Source organism: Vicugna pacos, chromosome 12 (assembly GCF_048564905.1).
Source record: "Vicugna pacos chromosome 12, VicPac4, whole genome shotgun sequence".
Taxonomy (NCBI): domain Eukaryota; kingdom Metazoa; phylum Chordata; class Mammalia; order Artiodactyla; family Camelidae; genus Vicugna; species Vicugna pacos.
In genome coordinates this window covers 51,848,213-51,867,605 of record NC_132998.1, presented here as the reverse complement: position 1 = coordinate 51,867,605, position 19,393 = coordinate 51,848,213, and positions in this window count along the sequence as shown.

Genomic DNA, 19,393 nt, shown 5'->3' with positions numbered 1-19,393 from the left:
GGAAATGGAAGTAGTGCAACAAAATAGTCACAGCCAGCTTCTTGTCATATCTGATACCTGCTCAGTGTAACCATTTGTCTCAATTATGCCTCCTGACTTAAAGCTAAATTAAATAGATCCAAGGGCAATTATAAATTTAAAGACACTTGCTCACTGTCATCTTGCTGTGAATCACTACTTTATTTTGGCTTTGCTGCTGTCTTCTGTAATCAGCTAATCAGAAATCAACCCCAGGTTCCTAGCAAGACCAGGTTTCTTATGGATCACACTTTGCAAAAAAAACAGCCACATTAGTCCAGTTTTTTTTTTCTTGAAGCATTTTTTTTGGTCTGTTTTGAGTTAGGGTCAGGCATCCAGTGTATTCAGTTTATTTGGCATAATAAATTGCTTATAAATTGCATCTTTTAAGAGTAGGGAACTCTGTCCCAAGGTGGTTAAACAATTTTTTTTTTTACATTAGTGGTAAGGGTTGTGAAACTTGGGTGTCTGGCTTAGTCTCATTTATTTACTGTGTAATTTAGAAATGATGCTTTATGGGGATGATGTATCTGTCTTGCTTGCACATGGTAAATGGGCCTGAGCCTAATGAATGTAATGTACTGCAACATTTACCCACACGAAAAGTTCTAAAATGAAAAACAGTGTGCTTTAACGTGGAAGCAAATGGAAATACAAAGTTTCATTTTCAAATGGAGTCATGGCTCACATCATCTCATTTTCTTCATTTGAGGAGGAAAACATTAACACAAGATGTAGTTGTCCTCCAATTCATTTGATCTAATTTCCAACTTCTAGAGAATCAAGCTGCTGATGCTCACTCTCATGAACCTTGTCGTACTTATAATGAAAAAGAAAGCAGCCCATGGTTTTCTTGTGTATCTGAGGTTTGTTTGTTTGTTTGTTTTTCCTCCCTTCAATTTCCAAAGACATTCTCTTATTTGGGGAGATGATTCTTATGCAGATTGTCACGTTCTGGGAAGAGGCAAAGGAATTAATAGTGACATCCTGCTGCTTCTAGTATTTGCATGTTTTCAAAATAAACCAGTTCTGAAATATGGAATGGTGATTCTTTATGATATGACTTGAGGTCTCAAAACATTCATTCAGTGGCTTAAATCATGTCTGGGGCTGTACCAGGCACGGTTCTAGGCACTGAGGACATAGTGGTGAATAAGGCAGAGGAGGTTGATGCCCACTTCGAACTTACATTCTAGTAGAGATGCTATCAAGTCCAAACTCATTCTGCTCGCTGCACGACAGGCCAATAAATCGGGAAATGAGGTTTTGGGGCAAGAAATAATGACTTTATTCGGAAAGCCAGCAGACCGAGAAAATGGCAGACTAACGTCCTGGAGAACCGTCTTCCCCAAGTCAGAATTCAGGCTCCTTTTATACTAAAATGGGGGCGTGGGTAGTGGTTGGTTGATTGCAGACTTCTTAGTGTCTGAATCCTTTGTTCTTGCAGCTGTCCACGTAGGTCAGGTCATGGTGTCCCTGTAAACCTTCAACAAGACAAATGTTATTTTCTGTTCTGCAACTTTTTGTCTTTATATGAATAGGAAAGAGTTAGTACCCTTGAAGGTCAGAGCCTTGCGGATAGGCTGTCCTGTCTGTTTCAGGCTGTAGGCAGCATTCTTTTACAAAAGATGCAGAACCGGCAGGACTAAGCCCAGGAAACAGAGCACAGGGTTAGAGCCAAAGGAACAGGTCTAATATGGAGTCAGATTTGTTCTTTTCTATTACAGAGAGAGATACAGGCAAAGAACCAGATCGTGTGAGATGGTAGCACATTTTATGAAGAAAATAGTTGGGAGAATATGATTAAGAGCAGTGGAGAGGGGAGGGTGTAAGGTTGTCAGGAAAAGCCTGTCTGAACTGATGGCGTTTGATGGAGAACCATGGGATGAGAAGAAGCCAGGCATGAAGAGGGCCATGGAAAGGATGTTTCTGGAAGAGGGCGGCAGCAAGACCAAAGGGTCTGCGGCAGAAATCGATGTGTTTGAGTAAGACAGATTGCCAGTGGACTGGAGTAGAAAGATAAGATGGCAGCATGCGAGGCAACGATGAGATACTACAAGGTTCCAGAGGGGTAAAGTGCACTCTAAATGCAGCGAAGTCACTGGGGGACTGTAGACAAGACCTGATTTACATTTTTAAGAGGTTACCCAAGCTGCTGTGTGGAAACGAGTTGTAGGGCGATTGGAGGGTGGGGTGAAACCAATTAGGAGACCATTGCAATACTGGGGATCTACAAAGTCAATATCTTACTGGATCATGGTGGACATTATTATTATTTATAAAATTTTTTTGAAGAGTGATTTATTTTTTTTGGAGAGGGGAGGTAATTTGGCTTATTTATTTATTTATTTACTTTTAATGGATATACTGGGGATTGAACCCAGGACCCCCTGCATGCTAAACATGCACTCTACCACTTGAGCTAAACAACCCCCACTCCTGCCATGGTGGACATTATTAAATATAGTTTTAATTAGACTCACAGACATAGAGAACAAACTTATGGTTACTGGGGGTAAAAGGGGTGGGAAGGGATAAATTGGGAATTTGGAACTTGCACCTCTTGTGGAGTGATGGGAATGTTAGCTATCTTGATTGTGGTGGTGGTTTCAGGGTGTATACATCTATCAAAATTCACTAAATTATACATCTGAAATACGTGTAGTTTACTGTACAGGAACCATACCACAATAAAGGTGTTAAAAAATACACATGTCAGTTTTAGCAGTGAAAAATGTTCTCCTTATATGGTTTGAAACATTCAGAAAAGGCAAGAATCTTGTCAGCATTTTAATTTGGTTCATATGATCATTCACTGTCTTTCACTCCCTATATTTTTTTCAGCTTTATTGAGGTATAATTGACAAATAAAACTTTAAGATTTTTAAACTGTAAAAAGAAGTTGTAATTAAATAGTTAAGAAGGTGAGTTAGAACTGCCAGAGGAAACACCGGGGGAAGCTGGAAGAAGCAGTATCTGAGTTGATTACCATTTGGCTGGAGAAGCAGACAGCCAGTGATACTGTGTTAAACTTGCCCTGGACAGGTTTTAAGGATAAAAAGCCAGGCCAGAAAGCAAATGCAAAAATTATTTTTCTTGTGATTCACAGATACTCACTGCATAAGCAAAATGGAGTATGGAGAGTGGGGCATTATTGGTGAATGTTGGTGGTGCTGACATACAGGGTAATTGAGGACAAAAAAGCTCCCTTATCTCCAAGCAAACTGAATAGCTGGGTTCACTGTCCCTCTGGCCATGTCTGTAGGATTCAGCCATAAAAATGGAAGTGAATCAGTGAAGTCTATTTGCTCTCTTCTTGCTGCCGTCCGTCTCCCCAGATGTATATTATAGGTGCCCCAGAAAGGTTCATTTGCTATGATTTCTTCCTCCCTCCAAGAAGGATGGGTCTGGTGCAGCAGCTGGAAGTGTTTGTCCTTCTTTGAGAGGATCATAGTGAAGCTGATGTTCAACCCAAGGGCATCTATGGTTATGGTGCCTGCAAATGGCATTCTCATAATCCAGTCTGGGTACAGTTTTTATAATTGAACAACAAAAATATCTGACAGATGTGGGCAGGGTAGTTTGAAAGCTAGTGGCACAAAGAAATCAAGTTCATTTTCTGTCAAAATCAGATCTTTAAAAAAGATGCAAAGCCAGCCCTCCTTTAATAGGCTGAGCTAGAGAATATTAATCATAGGAAGGCGGTAGGAATTTCCTGGTGTCTCCTTCACTCCGGATACCTTGCAGTCTCCTGACTTTTTAGCTTGCTAATTTTCGTGGAACTAGTAAGATGCTGATTCAGTAGGTCTATTATCCCCAAAGGTTTGCAAACCACTGAACACATCTAATGTACAGCTTGCCCAGTTTTAGCGAGCAGCTAACTTTACAGACGTTAATGAGGCCAATTATTGGCAAGTGAATCTGAAGTGAAGAGCACGTGAGGTTTGCCACTATAGTAGTTATTTGTTTATTGGGATTGATTAAGGCAAACTTCCTTTTGATCGTTACATCGGATTGATCACCGCACGTGGCATTATGAAAGAATGAGGTCCCCCCAATCAGACAGTTACTTGGAAGGAAAAACATCTCTGTCTTGCAAGGGTGGAACACGTTCCCCTATTCATTTCAGTGTGGAAGCCTAGCCATTAAGTTGGAATAGGTCCTAATTAGCCTCCTTACAAACCTCTAAAACTTTTTGGTCTTTCCTGTTGAACAGAACTTAAAAGAAGCCTAAATCCCTCCCTTGCCCGCATATCATCAGTATCAAAGAAAATAACTTGCACGGTAATACTTACTGCTGAAAATGAGTGCAGACAGAGCAATCCTGATTTGAAGTGGCATTGGAAAGTATAATTTGATTCACCCAGCCAAGTGATTACTGCAAGTACAGATCATCAGCACGGCCCACTCCTGCACATTTGAATTGGTGATCAGCTGACAGCTAATTGCCAGGCTGAGTCGGCCTCTTGAGCTCCTGCCTGGGAACAGAGGGAAAAGTCACCATGACTCCTACCTAGCATGGACGGAGGTAGCTTTTGGATGTTGGAACTATGCCTTGGAGGGTGGTTGTCATTCCGCTCACGCCGCCAGCTCTTGTTGGCCCAGCATCCATACGTTTTTTTTGTCCAGTAGCTGCACCCCCTCTTTTCTTTTGTGAACACTCTCCTACTTTCAGTCCATGTCCGGGCTGTGGCTGACGCCACCTCCTTGTTCCAGGGCTTGGGCTTCTGACCAAGGCTTCAGTGAGCTATTTTATCCCCCTCCTGCCAAAACTCAGCCTCTGTACCCCACTTACCAAATTGAGACTCAAGGACAGAGTTTTGGATGAAGTAGAAAAGGCAGATTTATTTCTTTGCCAGGAAGAGGAGGTCACTGGTGGCCTAATGCCTCTAAGATTTTGAGCCTCCTGGGGAGAGAAGGTAGGGAGGTTTCATAGTAAGAGTTCAAGAGTTTCCACAGAGATCACATACAGGGCAACAACTTGTTACGAAGTTGTCCTTGTTTTTTTAGATACAGTGGCCTTGTTTCTTCTGCTGAGTATATGATGCTCCCTCTGGCTTGGGGACTCTTCTAATATCCTTGTGCCTAGAACAGAGGTGCTTAGGAAAGGGGCCTGGGGGAAAGTGCTCTAGAGAAAGACTTGTGCAGTTTAAAGTTAGACTCCTGGGCATATATCCAGAGGGAACTCTAATTTGAAAAGATACATGGACCCCAATGTTCATAGCAGTTTATAATAGCCAAGACATGGAAACAACCTAAATTTTGATGGACAGATGACTGGATAAAGAAGTTGTGGTATTTTTATACAATAGAATACTACTCAGCCTTAAAAAAGATTAAAATGATGCCATTTGCAGCAACATGGATGGACCTGGAGATCATCATTCTAAGTGAAATAAGTCAGAAAGAGAAAGAAAAATCCCATATGCTATCACTCATGTAGAATATAAAAAAGAGACAGGAATGAACTTATTTACAAAACAGAAACAGACTCACAAGACATAGAAAACAAACTTATGGCTACCAGGGGAGAAAAGGGGTGGGAAGGGATAAATTGGGAGTTCGAGATTTGCAGATTCTAACTACTATATATAAAATAAGTAAGTGTCTTCTATATAGCATAGGGAACCATCTTCAATATCTTGTAGTAACTTATGGTGAAAAAGAATATGAAAATTAATATATGTACGTACATGTATGACTGAAACATGATGCTGTACACCAGAAATTGAGACAACATTGTAAACTGCCTTTACTTCAATTTAAAAAAAAGTCAGATTGATATATAAAATGCTTCTGGCATTTTAGGCAGGCTGAGGCCTGAGACCTCTTGCTGTGGTATTTGTACAGGCTGGGACAACAGAATACAAAGAAACCATAAGGGATTAAAAATAATTGCAGACACGTGCAGTTGGGGTGAGCCATGAACAGTAAGATGCATAAACACCCACCTGCTGTCTCTGAGGTGTTGGGGGCACAATGAGGGGGATGGGCAAGTCACCTGAGCTCCCCCCCTCTTTCTAGCACAATCATGGTCAGCAAAAGCATGAGAAAAGCCATTTGAACTATTACACAGTTAAGCAGTTAACAAATACCATATGGTCACTGATGACAAAAGGGTCCTGCTCGCTTACACCCCTGCCCTAAACGACTGATGTAGGGCTGGGCCACACTCTGAGATGGGTCAATGAAGGTCAAACACTGGACTTCCCTGGAGCTACTGGGAAAGGGGTGGGCTGCTTTCTTCTGTGACTGGGAAGTGGTGGCATGTGAATCTGGAACTTCCGGGGGTGGCCGTGTAGGGAACGGAGGGCTAAGAGTAAGAGATGGGACAATGATCTTAATCGCCGTCAAACCCGTGGACTGAGCTGTACCGGAAGCTGAGTGTGTCTTTGGACTTTTATAGGCCCCTCCTCCCCTGCTGACACTTTTCCTCCACTGTCACTGGCACCAAAAAGTGCTGATACCCAGGACAAAAGCACAAGGGGAGAGGCAGGGGATTTTGTATTTGCGTTGTTCACATTTTTCCTCCTGGTGTTGGAAGTTGCACCTTCCTGAAGATGCGCTGTTCACATCCTTTGGGCTTGGTCTGTGCCGTAGAGATGGGCGCCTGGACTCTCCATCCTCCACTAGTGCTGGTGACGGGGTGACTTCTTCCCCTGAGCTGTGCCCAGCAACACTGCTGGGCAGAAGTGTTCCTGTGGGTTCCAGGTGGCGATCTGAGATTCAGTCTCTGGGCCACCCATTGGTCCATGGGGAAAGAATACCGAGACAGATTAAACTTAAGGCAACCATATAAAACTTCTCTGGTCCAGCTTTTCACTGTAACTAGCATTAGGAGGGTATGGTTTTCAGTAGAATTGGGCACTTTTAAACTACAAGTCTCTCTCAGAGTACAGAAAAGAGAACGTGGGCTTTGAAATTAGGTAAACAATTGTACAAATTCTTTTTTTCTGCCGACAAACTGGGTGATCTCTGTAGACTTAACTGACATTTTCAGGGCTTTTGTTTTATTTTCTGTAAAATGGGATTGAACACACCTCATTTACATAATTATCATGAAACTTAAATTTTATACATATGCCTAACCATAAAAATTACTTACCAAATGGTAATTTTTTTCTCTTCTTGTTTTTTAAATCTAAATGCCCTTAAATGTCTCCCGCTTTCCCCACCCTTTTAAATGATAAAATCATCGTACTTTAATGGCCCAGAGGTGCTTTACCAGTGTTATGGGCCATTGTTTTTATTTCTGTGACTTTTCATACTTTTATTTGACCAGATTTTAGTAGAACTGACTGAATCTCATTGAGTTGTGAATCTGTAGGCTTGTGGTCATTTGCATGATGGCCTTGAATCATTACCTGGAAAGTCAAAAGCAATGGATACTAACCGATTCAGTGACCTCAGAGATGTTTTGCATTTCTCTCTGGACATCAAAATTTATATCTATGAAATGGGAATAAAAAATATAAAAATCTGTTCAAATTAATGGAACAATATAAAGGCTGGAACTTTCTGGAAGAACAACACTGAGCAAATCGAACTATTATTCATAGTTCACTGAGTTGTGGCAAGTTGACTCAGAGCCATTCCACAACTGTCCATCTCAGAAAAGCTGAAGTGGAAGGCAAACTGGTTGGTGGGCCTATGTTCCAGGCACCAGTCTAGCTACTAAAAGGCAAGCCCCACCAACCCACTCCACGTAAGAGGTTCGGCATCCCCGAGACTCCATTTCAGAGAGCAGTTGAGCTTAAGGTTGTCTCTGATGAAAATAAAATCCTGGTCAAAGGGAACAAATTATATCCATCATATAAATGCATTTTATTTGCAGAGCAGGAAAAGGAAATGCTAAGTGAAAATAGGAAATTGGAATATTATGTGTTGGGCGAGCAGTTCCTTTCATCTCTGCGGCTAATGGACTGAACAGAAAGTGAACAATTTGTTTCATGTGATAATTCACTAACTAACTGACAGGGTTTCCATTTCTGAGCCCCGTTCCACATTCAGCTGCTTGTTTTGTAGTGCACTCGTACAATCATCTGCCTATCTATTGCATCCCATAAACAGGACGGCTGAAATGTTTGTGTGGAATAGCCATAACTGCTTAAATCCTTCCTGTTAAAGGAAGGAGTGAGGGGAAGGCAACGTGGAGTGTCTCTTTCTTGCCTTAAAATGACCATCTGTTTTCTTTGTGACGTCCTCTTCTCTGGAGAATTCGCTTTTGGAGAGAGATTCTAATATGGGGAGGGGAACAGTAGCTGGATTCAGTTTCACTTTTAGCTTCATTCTTGCCTCCTTTTTGGTCTTTGTTGTAAATTAAACAGCTCTGAATGGAGTGCTGGTTCTAACGACCAGCCGAGGCACGGGGCTGCTACCCTCGTGTCCTGCCTCTGCATGAGGCTCTAGGTTAGGTGTGAGGAGAACTCACATGTGACAACCACTCTCATTTCAGTAAGGAAAATAGTCAAAGAGCGATCAACTATTAGCTTTATTTTCCATCCCTAAACATTACTTCGTTGACTTTTATTTTTGTATTGTTTGTATAAGTTGGGTTCACTTGGAAGCTTCATTCCATAGGACCTATGGAACCCAAGAGCAGAGATGTAGCAGACTTTCCAAAGAGACTAGGGCTGGTAACTGGAAAGACCTCTGAAGTTTCTGCCTTCACCTCTGCACGTCTGTTTCATTCCACTCTCTGGGACTCTGTTTTATTCTTACTTTTTCTCTGCAGATGGGATTTTTCTACTTACCCATCTGCGTGGTGGAATATGGTGACTCTATAACTTCTCAGTTGTACATGTGGTGGTTTTAGCCAAAGACAGACTCACTGCCTCTGAATTCAGATTTCAAATTCTTGGGAAAGAGCATCTGATGGATCCAGTGTGGGTCAGCTGTTTGCTCCTGGTCAGTCGACTGTGGTCAGAGAGGAAGAGTAGGGTGGTTTAAATGTGGCTGCAGATATCCTGTTCTGTCGGTGAGAGGCAGTTCTGGGAGAAAACAGGCCAGGCAGGAATCCGAATGGTAGTCAGGATGACAATTGTTGAGCCATCTAGAACATCACTGTGCCTGGTGGAGCTTGTCCTTGGATCTTAAATGGCCAGACTTGGGGTGGGCCCCACCCACTCTGTTTCATTTTTATCACTCTTATTTAGACTTGTCTGCCCATCTGAACGTCCCAGTTAGTGGAGTGCATGAAGTGCACTCATGCTAGTGGTAAACACCACTTTTGGTCAGTCCATTCTCCCCATCTCTCTGCTCCGGAACTGACATCATCTCACACACAGGCTGGAGAGGCCCTTGGGGTTCTCGTACAGGAAAGTGGTGGGCAGAGAGGAGGAGAGGCAGCGGGAACAGAGGCAGAGTGTCAAAGGAGAAAGAAGGGTCAGGAATGTGTGGTTTCAGGGGCGAAAGAAGAAGAGCTTTAAAGGTTGAGGAGCTGTGGACTCCAAAGGGCTGAGCTTCCAGCCCCGTCCGCCCCCCAGTCCTCCAGGCATGGATGGAGCGCTTGTGCCCTGGACTTAATCACGGGTAAAGCCAGACAGGTTCCACGCACATGGACCGTATCTTCCTACAGGGATCCCTGCCTCATTCTGAGAGTGGTCTTTCTCTTTCTTTGGTAAATTTCTTTCCTTGATAAAAGCGAGGTAAATTTTATTGTGGCCCAGTTTCTGCCAAGGTACCATCTGAAAGGCTGGCTGACACAGTGGATCGAATGCCCTTTGACTACTGAGATGACACGTGTGTGAGAGGCTGTGATACCTACGATGGGAAAATTTGGATCTGCTCCCTTTTTTCTGTCTCAGACTTTTCCAGGATTTCTTTTTATCTTGGTATATTGTGATTTGTGATGATTTGTGGTAAAACTCAGAAAAATAAGGGCAGAGGCTCAAGAACCTAAGAGGTCTATGCAGTGTCAAATGCCTCCTTCAGTAGTAGAAAGAAGCTGACAGCTTCGCTAATGCGTCAAAGTGTAAGCCTTTATTTTCACTAAAAATGTTGTCTTTGAATGAACACACTCGATTTTTAACGATACTTCAGCTTCCCTCTCTTTCTTTTGAGATGTGTAATGTATTTTTAACATGAAATAGCGTTTCACCAGCTAATCATAGTTTATCATTTAGAATTACCTATCTCACTCCAGGGAAAATTAGATAACTGCACACGATTATTAATTAGCTTGTTTTGTCGGGATTAATTTAATATCCATTGTTTTTTAGTACAATTACTGTACCTAAAATGAAATCAAAGAGAACATAATGGCGGATTCGTCTGAACATGACATTACCACTCCCTATTTTTCAAAGGCACACGTGCAAAAAAAATTAAAAGTGTCTCTCTTTTATTTTATAGACTAATTCTCCTGGTTCTTCTTCCTGAGTCAGGTTAAAAGCTTAAAAAACAGTCAGTATTCTTCAAATGCAGATAGATCTAGCAGACTTAGAGATTTTCTCTCCTTTATGTAATGACTTGTGTTTGTTGAATGTATTCACTTAACATATTTATTGTAGTAGTTATTGAAATATTTCCATACATATGGAAAACAGTCTGAGTTTCCTCAAAAAATTAGAAATAGAACTACCATATGATCTAGCAGTCCTGCTTCTGGGAATATAGTCAAAAGAATTGAAATCAGGATATCAAAGGGATATTTGCACCCCTATGTTCGTTGCAGCATTATTCACAATAGCCAAGGTATGGAAACAAACTAAATGTCCACTGATGGATGAGTGGATAAAGCAAATGTGGTGTAGGCATGCAATGGAGTATTCTTCAGCATTAAAAAAGGAAGGAGATCTTGCCATATGCAACAATAGAGTCGAAGCTGGAGGACTTTATGGTAAGTGAAATAAACCAGCGGCAGAAAGACAAATACTACATGATTGTACTTATATGAGGTATCTAAAATAATCAAAGTTACAGAAGCAGAGAGCAGAATGACAGTTGCCAGGGGCCGGCGGGGAGGGGGAAATAGGAAGTAGGTCAGTGGGTTTAAGGTTTCAGTTATGTGAAGTGAACAACTTCTAAAAATCTGCTGTATAACACGCTGCCTGTATTTAACAACATTGTATTGTGCACTTAAAAAATTTAAGAGAGTAGATCTCAAGTTAAGTGTTCTTACCAGAAAGAAAAGAACCCCAAACAAAGGGGCATGAGGAAGCTTTTGGAGGTGACAGGTATCTTTATTACCATGATTGCGGTGATGGTTTCACAGGTATTTGCCTGTGTACAAGCTCATCAAATTGTATAGATGACTGGATAAAGAAGATGTATATTTATACAATGGAATACTATTCAGCCATAAAAACTGACAACATAACGCCATTTGCAGCAACATGGATGTTCCTGGAGAATGTCATTCTAAGTGAAGTAAGCCAGAAAGAGAAAGAAAAATACCATATGAGATCTCTCATACATGGAATCTAAAAAAAAAAAAAAGAAACAAAACATGAATACAAAACAGAAACAGACTCACAGACATAGAATACAAACTTGTGGTTGCCAGGGGGCGGGGGGTGGGAAGGGGCAGACTGGGATTTCAAAATGTAGAAAAGATAAACAAGATTACACTGTATAGCACAGGGAAATATATACAAGACTTATGGTAGCTCACAGAGAAAAAAATGTGACAATGAATATATATGTTCATGTATAACTGAAAAATTGTGCTCTACACTGGAATTTGACACAACATTGTAAAATGATTATAACTCAATAAAAATGTTTAAAAAATTGTATATTAAGTATGTGCAGTTTTTTTTTGTATCTCGATTATACCTCCATAAAGTTGTTAAAAAATAAAAATAAATAGGAAAAAAGATGGATTGGATTATATGATTTCTAATACTACTTCCAGTTACAAAATTTATGACTTTGTGATATGGACCAAGATCTATAGGGCAGATTTCCCCCAGATTTTACAGAACCTATCTACCCCTCTCTCATGTGGTTACTCAAGGTTTTCAGAACTGATTAATCTGCCAGAACGTGTATCGAACACTTCTCAGGGTCCTGCCAGCGTATCATATCAGTCCTTTCCCTTCTGCATCTCAGTCACTAGGCGCAGCTCCCTCTAATCACTGTCAGGAGACCCTTCCAGAGCCCGGTTTGAGCCTCAGAGGCAGACAGATGTTCTTTCACCTCAGTCTTTTTAAAAGTTTTGCTTTCTCATCTACCCAAGTCCACAAGCAGCTCTCTCATGTTAATAGCACATTCTTTTTCTATCACTGCTATAACCTACCATCACAAGCTCAGTGGCTAAAACACCACAATCTTCTTGTCTTCGGTCCTCTGGGTTGGAAGTCTGACAGCACTCTCACTGAGCTAAAAGCGAGGTGCCCACAGGGCTGCGTCCTGTCTGGGCTGTAAGGGAGCACCTCCTCCTGTCCTTTCTCCAGCTTCCAGAGACGGCAGCGTTTGTGGCTTGTTGCCCCTCCCTCTCTCTTCAAAGCCAACAACGGCAGGTTGAAGCCTTACATGACGTCACTCTAACCACGCTTCTGTGATCACACCTGCCTCTCTGACCCTTCCTCTTCCGTTTCCCACTGTTAATGGCCCTCATGAACATGGGTCCACCTGGATAATCCAGGATAATCTCCGTGTTCTGAGGCCAGCTAGTTATCAGCCTTCATTCCTTCTGCAGCCTTAGCTCGTCTCTGTTATGGAACCTAAAATATTTGCAGATTCTGCAAATTAAAACAAGGGCATATTTTTGAGGGCATTATTTTTTATGAAGAATTTTAATTAATAATTAATTTATTGGGGGTAATTAGGTTAATTAATTAATTAACTCATTTATTTTAATGGTGGTACTGGGGATGGAACTCAGGACCTCATCATGCATGCTAAGCACGTGCTCTACCATCGAGCTTATCTTTGAAGGAGGAGACAAAGTAGAAGTTGCATGACTTACTTTTACTCATATAACCAAAGTATCATCGTAGGTAAAAACTTTAAATGATGGTAGTGAGACTAGAATTTCAGTTCATCCTCACTGAGGAATGAGGACAAACTTCAGCTAAATATGGCCAAGAGGAATGCTTTTGGCTCCAGTTTTCTCTCCTGTGCCATCCAAATATTGCGAATCCTTTTCTGTGTATCTCCTGATGTTCTTGTTCCACATTAGAAGGCTGCTTCCTTTGAACAGGACATTTCTTACTATTTGCAGCAAATTTTCAGTTTCCTTCTGCTTCTTAGAACAAAGAGTTCATCTTCGTCTTCAAAAGAGACCGCTTCCCGCTTCTACCATGCCGACTACTTCTCATCTGGTCCCGACTCCCCGAGCAATGGTCGCCCTGTTTTTAGGGTCCTCGGCAAAGTCTCTCTCTGTTTGGTGAATTGCCTGGTTATGACAGTTTCATCTCACATTCTGGATTCAGGCAGAAATTCTGGGTCAACCTCTACAGCAGCATAATCACTGTTCTCTGTCCTCTGTCAGATGGTCATAGATCCTTCTGGACCACAGCAGGTCAGTTTAAATTTACCTGCTTCATAACCACATCCATGCAGCCTACCCTAGTGAATGATGAATGCAAAGTTACAACATAATTTATTACATCAAAACTCTTATTCTGATATAAAGGGAATCAAAGGGAAACTTCAATGCAAAGAGTCTCATTTATTCAGGAATTCAGGAACAGCCTGCCTTAAAGGCAAGCGTGTGGCCTCAATGCTTTTGTAACATTGTTCCCATTTTAATAATGATAAGAGTGCAAAAATAACGAAAATCAGTCACTGCCCAGTTCAACCAGGCAGTTTTTTTTTCTACATTTATAAAAGGCTTACTTTAGGAATGAATCATTTGATCTCTCTGGTTTGATTGTCTAAATTACGGTCTAGTTTAAAGTAACATCAGAAGCCCTTTAATCTAATGACGTCAAGGCTGTAGTTAAAATGGTTAATTGAAGAAGTTGGTTGAAGCAGGGAATTATTTTGGAAAGACCTGCCTTAGAGATTTTACTTACCTTAAGAACAGATAAATTGAGACTCATTCACCAATACTTTGGTGTAGACCCACTGTCTTCATTTTGAGTACAGGTGGCCAGATTGGAGTCCTGCATCGTCTTTCTTGCACCAGCCACATTTGTAATTCATGGTGGGTTCTGGTTCGACTTCTTTAAGTGGAGCAGTAACTTAGGATGTGGGCACAGCCACCCGGGTGCTGACATCCTTTACGTTTTTACAGCTTTTCAAAACTCGTATGCTTTAGTGATTCACCTTTATAAAATCTTTCTCAAGCATTCACCATGGTTTTTGAAGAAGCCGTGACTCTCTTTTTGCATTCACATATCACTGCCTTCCATGATAGTTCATTAAATCAGGCAATTATGCAGTTACAAAAACAAGCTTAAGAAACATAAACAGGGTTGGAAACAAACAACTGAGTCTTGGCAAGCATCCAACTCAACTGACGGGAGTAGAACTGAGTGAGTGGATTTCCTGAGTGGTCTCTGCTCTGGGTTTCAACAGAAAAAGCTTTATAGGGAGACGGGGAGGGGGGCTGCAGGGAATCTGGTAAATTGGTTCAGTGCAGGTGAGTGAGGCGAGTTCTACGTCCTTCTGAGACCCCTGTGAAATGTCTTGGAGCGAAATTTAAATGCTACTCACTACGCGTTCGGTTAAGGTATGAAATAAATATTTTGCAGAAACCCAAAACCTTTTAATTTGAGTTTCTGGAAGATTTTACCTTGTCTAAAACACTCATCTTTTTGTTTTTTAATTTCTTTTTATAGTTGATTTCTAACACTCATCTTGACATAATTCTTCGCAGTTTTGGAGCCCAGATAAGTGTCTGGGCTTCCACCTGCCTGCAGCTCTTCTTTCTCCGATCACATCCCAACTTTGTGGTTGTCAATAACCGCAACGTCCCAATCAGCTCTGTTGGAAACAGCCACTTCCTGTCATCACCACTCGTGCTTTGCAGCTTCCTTCAGTAACCTCAACCCTACAAGTCCTTCAGCCCAGTTTGCCTACCTTCCCTGAGCTGCTTCTTGTACACATCTCTTCTTCTGCAGCTTAAATTCCACAGGCAATCATTATCACTCCCTTGCATATACCCTCAACTCCCCTGATGCACTCTCTTTGTTTGGGAACGCCCCAACCCTGGATAAAGCTAGGTCTCATCCTACTCTGTACCTACACCCATGTAACAGAGCGTGGTTGCAGACAGACACACAGCTGCATGACTGGTCTCCCTGTAAATGTGTGATCGCCCCCCTCAAGTGGGCGTTATGCAGCCAGGTCTTACGTAGTCCATTTACGTTCCTTCTCTCCCAGATGGTTCTTTCACACTTCCCCCTCTCTCTTTAAACTCTCGTACCTCCTACTCCATCTTTATCTTAGCCAACCGTGCTTCCTATTCCACTGAGAAAATACAAGCAATTAAAAGAGACTTGCCATAAGCTCCCACCCAGAACTGCCCCTCTTCTAGCTAGTGTTAGTTCCTACATGTGCTGTCTTCACCAAGTTTCCTCTTCTGCTGATGCCTGTCATCAGTATGTGCAAAAAAAAAAAAAAAAGCCGTTTCCCGTCCTATTAAAAAAAAGCTCCTCTTTGAATCTCATTTCTCTCACCATACTTCCCATTTATTTCTCTGCTTCTCTACGTAGCAAATCAGTCTATACCTACTAAGCCTCTCCTTTCCTCCCACTCTTGACCTCATTCCAGTCAAGCTTTTCCCCCAGCACGCCACCAAAATCTAGCAAAGTCACCAGACCTTCACACAGCAGGACCTAATGATAATGTTTCCGTCTTCATCTTACTTCACCGATCAGTCCAGCACTGGGTGCAAAGATCGCTTCCTCTGCATCTGGATCACTTTATTCCCCAGCCTTCCAGCACCCTCCTCTTCTGGGCTATCTCCTATTCCACTGATGGCCCCGACTCGTTCTCCTTTGTTGGGTCTTCCTCATTTCTTCAACCCCTTCACACTGAAGTATTCCAAGGCTTAGATTTCATCTCTTCTTTACCTACACTCACTTCCTTGGAGAGCTTAACTAATTTAATGGCTTTAAATACTATCTCGACACCTATGGCTCTTACATTTGTATTTTAGCCTAAAGCTCTTCCCCAGTATGTGCAACTTCTATTCAATTTCCAGTTTAAAGTCGAATGAGAAACTCAAACTTCATATACCCAAGACTAAGGTCTTGATTTTCTTCCCCAAACTTGCTTCTCCCGCAGATATCCTTATTTTAGTAAATATAACTCTATCCATTAAGTGGTTCAGTGTATCAGTTAGCTATTGCTTCATAACAAACCATCCTACTCTCAAAGACTTAAAACAAGAATCATTTGTCATTATTCATCTGTCTAGAAGTTGATTTGTAGTTAGCTGATCTAGACCGGCCGTGCCAGGCACCTCTGCTTTGGGCTTCAGAGCTACGGCCTCCCTCTGCAGTTCTGTTGGTCACCTGAGAAGCTCTGCTCCACTTCTTCCTTATCTCCCTGGAACAAGCAGGATGGGCAGCAAGTATTCTTCTCATGCTGATGGCAGAGGTGTAAGTGGGCAGGAAACAATGTGTAAGGCGTCTTAAGGCCTAGGCTCAGAACCAGCAGCAGTCACTTCCACCCTCATGTCTCTGGCCAAAGTTAAGTCTGTGGTTGAGCCCTTTGGTCAAGTCATGGGAAAATAGACACTGCCCACAATGAGATCTTGAGAAGGACAGGGTTGAATGAAGAATTAGGGTCATTCAACATTCAGCCAAAATCCTCTGTGTCATCCTTGACTCCTCATCCTCACACTAGCTCCCGCCAACTAATCCGTAAATCCTTTTGACTCTGCCTTGAAAATACATGCCAAGTCTGATTACTTCTCATCACCATCACTGCTACCACTCAGGTCCCAACCACCATCGTGTCTCATTCAGGGAACCACATCTCCTTCTATCCAGTCTCCCTGATGCTGCCCTTTTCTCTTAATGGTCCTCTTCAACATGAAAACCGGAGTGATCTTTTAGAAAATATGTCAGATCTTGTCATTCTTTTCAAATCCTTCCAAATGCTTCCCAACTCTGAGAAAAAGCCTGAGTGCTTATGATGGTCTAAAAGAATGTACACAATTTTGCTCCTGTCCTCTTACCTCTGTGATATCATCTTGACTTCCTCCTGCCTCAGGTAGCTCCAGAAATAATGCACTCCTTGATGTTTCTTGAAAATATCAACTGCACCTCTGTCTCAGGGCCTTCGCACTTGCTGTTCCCGCTGTCTGAAACGCTTTTGCTCTAGATATCAACACTCTAGACATCAACATGAATTGCACTCTTACATCCTACAGGTCTTTGTACAAATTCTCCCTTCTCAGAAAAGCCTTAATTATTCAATTTTCTCCAACCCCCTAACCTCTCCCCAAATCTTGCCACCGCCAGTACTTTCCCATCATCCTTTCCTGCCTTGTTTCTCCATAGTCCTTATCACTCTCAAACATACGTATAATTTATTTATTTATTGTCTTTAATGGAATGAAAGCTCTATTCTTAAAGCCTTCTAGCTAAAGATTTTCCCCCTCTTGTTCACTGTTGTACCTTCAGTGCCTAGAAGAATGCTTGGTGCATAGTAGAGCTTCAATAAATATTTTTTTTTGGAATGAAGGAATAATTGAATGAATTTTACTATTTCATCAATATTTAGTTCATAACTGGTGGAAAGATCATTCCTTTGTTTAATTGTGAATAATTACCAGTAAATATCTCAGGGATGTTTAACTTTCAAAATACTGTTGATTATTTATAGTTTCCTGAAATCGGCTATGGATTTAGAAATTATTTTGTCCAAAAAAATTTATAATTTGGATGTTGACTAATTATTATTAAAGTACATAGTACAGAAAGTGTTCATTGAAATGATTTCTTTCAGCTGAGCTCCATTTCCATCTTTCTTCTTCTTCTTCTTTTTCTTTAATCCATAGTGTTTACTCTGGACAGCACAAAATCTTCATTATTTGTGCTTTTTCTTTTGCAAAATGACTAGTTTTGCAATTTCAGCAAAAATGGCCTCAGTTGGGGAAATAAATAAGTTGAATTCTCCTTTAGGTTTTGAGATGATTAAAACCAAGAATAGGTAGGAAGTTTCTTTCATATGTTATTTCTTCAGCTTTATAATTTTACGTTCAAGCTAGTTTATTTTTCTAAGTCCTCCCTTTTCTTTTCCCTCCTCTGAGGGCAAAGTAAATCGCTTCACCTTGCAGAAATGAGCCAGCAGCATCCTGTAAAATCTTAGAGGAAGCTTATCCATTGTCATTAATTTCGGAAGATTCATGGATCCCTGTAAAAGATATAAATGTCAGTGCTTGGAAGCTGATGATGATGATTTTTTACTTTTCTTCCCTTTCCTATGCAAGGGGTAGGTGGGCATATTTCCTTAGTATTCATGATAGAGACACACGATCAGAGGTAGTCATTCTTCCCCGGCTCTAATGGGAGGGAGTGACTGCTCAGCCAAAAAATAGAGCCTGGTCTGCAGTAAGAATTATGTGTGTTTGGATGAAAGGAATTGGTTTGGGTCTCCTGGCATATATCAATAAGTTTAGTTTCCTTTGTATATCTTATCTTACAAAGTTCCTTTCATTTCTTTTACTTTATGAAAGGTGATTGAAGTAGAGGTTTAAAGGAACTAAATATATGGCTGCAATTCCCTGCAACTATGCTGTTTCCTTCCATATGTCAGGCTGAAGACAATTATCAATAAAACGTATAGAATTATTATTTGGCACTGACACTTACCACTTATCACAGACATTTATAAAGGCACAGGGGAAGCTGGGTTAGGTTTTCCAACTCTTTACAAATAGCTCTTTTGATCTTTGATTGTTTTAATTCATTTAAAATGGTTTTTAAACTCATATTTTTTAAACTTCAATTTTGTATAGAGAAAAAAATCTCTATCCTATTTCTTCATGTTTCATATTCCTGTGGAAGTTGTTTTTTTTTTTTTTGAGGTGGCGTAGGGATGGATAATCTTATTTTTCTCCCTGAAATAATCAAATGACAGTTTTTCTGAATATTTTAAAATACTTACTATTTAATTATTTTATTTTGATGGGGTGGAGGGCAGGTAATTAGGTTTATTTATTTTTAGAGGAAATACTGGGGATTGAACTCGGGACCTTGAACCATGTGAACTATATCCTACCCTGCCCTCACCTCCTACCCCTGGTTGTTTTTCTGTACGTGAGAAAATGGAACTTAAATGTTTCAGTTGAATTGCTGAACCATTTTTAACTGCTGGTATACATTAAGAAAAATACTTCTCATTCATTATTTGCTCTCTTTCCTAAAATCAAAACCATTAGATCAGTGAGTCTGTGAGAAAGACTAGTTGCTTTAGCACTCTCCTATGGAAACCTTTTCCTTGGACTCCTAGTATCTTGGGGTGTTTT